At 40.4% G+C, this 2,096-nt stretch overlaps 1 non-coding gene across 1 annotated transcript; it reads left to right on the plus strand.

Annotated features, from left to right (window-relative positions):
• The first annotated feature begins 1,088 nt into the window (after positions 1-1,088).
• On the plus strand, positions 1,089-1,196 carry LOC112699870 (small nucleolar RNA R71). Its single transcript, XR_003152804.1, has one exon. It is a non-coding gene; the product is annotated as a small nucleolar RNA R71 (small nucleolar RNA).
• Positions 1,197-2,096: the final 900 nt, after the last annotated feature.

The raw sequence follows: 2,096 nt of genomic DNA on the forward strand, positions 1-2,096 counted from the left end.
TGCCTAGACAAGTCATCCAGTTCCTTGGTGAGCAAAGGGGGTTCATCCTCCCAAGTCTCATTTCCAAATAACTTGTCATTCACCTTCATGATTGCTCCAAGGTATTTAGCAACTTGCTCTTCAGTGACATACTCATCTTCTTCAGAGGAAGAATACTCATCAGAGCTCATGAATGGCAGAAGTAAGTCCAGTGGAATCTCTATGGTCTCATTTTGAGCCTCAGATTCCCATGGTTCCTCATTGGGGAACTCATTGGAGGCCAGTGGACGCCCAGTGAGGCCTTCCTCAGTGGCGTTCACTGCCTCTTCTCCCTCCCAAAATTCGGCCATGTTGATGGCCTTGCACTCTCCTTTTGGATTTTCTTCTGTATTGCTTGGAAGAGTACTAGGAGGGAGTTCAGTAATTTTCTTGCTCAGCTGACCCACTTGTCCTTCCAAATTTCTAATGGAGGACCTTGTTTCAGTCATGAAACTTTGAGTGGTTTTGATTAGATCAGAGACCATGGTTGCTAAGTCAGAGGTATTCTGCTTAGAACTCTCTGTCTGTTGCTGAGAAGATGATGGAAAAGGCTTGCTATTGCTAAACCTGTTTCTTCCACCATTATTGTTATTGAAACCTTGTTGAGGTCTCTGTTGATCCTTCCATGAGAGATTTGGATGATTCCTCCATGAAGGATTGTAGGTGTTTCCATAGGGTTCTCCCATGTAATTCACCTCTTTCATTGAAGGGTTCTCAGGATCATAAGCTTCTTCCTCAGATGAAGCTTCCTTAGTACTGCTTGGTGCATTTTGCATTCCAGACAGACTTTGAGAAATCATATTGACTTGTTGGGTCAATATTTTATTCTGAGCCAAAATGGCATTCAGAGTGTCAATCTCAAGAACTCCTTTCTTCTGACTAGTCCCATTGTTCACAGGATTTCTTTCAGAAGTGTACATGAATTGGTTATTTGCAACCATTTCAATCAGTTCTTGAGCTTCAGTAGGCGTCTTCTTCAGATGAAGAGATCCTCCTGCAGAGCTATCCAAAGACATCTTGGATAGTTCAGAGAGACCATCATAGAAAATACCTATGATGCTCCATTCAGAAAGCATATCAGAAGGACACTTTCTGATTAATTGTTTGTATCTTTCCCAAGCTTCATAGAGGGATTCTCCTTCCTTCTGTCTGAAGGTTTGGACTTCCACTCTAAGCTTACTCAATTTTTGAGGTGGAAAGAACTTTGCCAAGAAGGCATTGACTAGCTTTTCCCAAGAGTCCAGGCTTTCTTTAGGTTGTGAGTCCAACCATGTTCTAGCTCTGTCTCTTACAGCAAAAGGGAATAGCATAAGTCTGTAGACCTCAGGGTCAACCCCATTAGTCTTGACAGTGTCACAGATTTGCAAGAATTCAGCTAAAAACTGATGAGGATCTTCCAATGGAAGTCCATGAAACTTGCAATTTTGTTGCATTAGAGAAACTAATTGAGGCTTAAGCTCAAAGTTGTTTGCTCCAATGGCAGGGATAGAGATGCTTCTCCCATAGAAGTCGGGAGTAGGTGCAGTAAAGTCACCCAGCACCTTCCTTGCATTGTTGGCATTGTTGTTGTTGTTTTCGGCTGCCATGTGTTCTTCTTCCTTGAAGAATTCGGTCAGATCCTCTAAAGAGAGTTGTGCTTTGGCTTCTCTTAGCTTTCTCTTCAAGGTCCTTTCAGGTTCAGGGTCAGCCTCAACAAGAATGTTTTTGTCTTTGCTCCTGCTCATAAGAAAGAGAAGGGAACAAGAAAATGTGGAATCCTCTATGTCACAGTATAGAGATTCCTTTAGGTGTCAGAGGAAAAGAAAGGTAGAAGACAGAAGTAGAAAATTCGAACTTATCAAAGGAGATGGAGTTTGAATTTTGCATCAAGGAATAGTGTTAGTCCATAAATAGAAGGATGTGAAAAGAAGGGAAGCAATTTTCGAAAATCAAGTAAAAGATTTTGAAAACATTTTTGAAAAACACTAAATTGATTTTCGAAAATGAAAGTGGAAAAGAAATCAAGTAATTTTTGAAAAAGATTTTGAAATTAGAAATCAAAAAGATTTGATTGAAAATTATTTTGAAAAAGATGTGGT

The sequence above is a fragment of the Arachis hypogaea genome, chromosome 6 (genome assembly GCF_003086295.3).
Source record: "Arachis hypogaea cultivar Tifrunner chromosome 6, arahy.Tifrunner.gnm2.J5K5, whole genome shotgun sequence".
In the NCBI taxonomy this organism is placed as follows: Eukaryota; Viridiplantae; Streptophyta; class Magnoliopsida; order Fabales; family Fabaceae; genus Arachis; species Arachis hypogaea.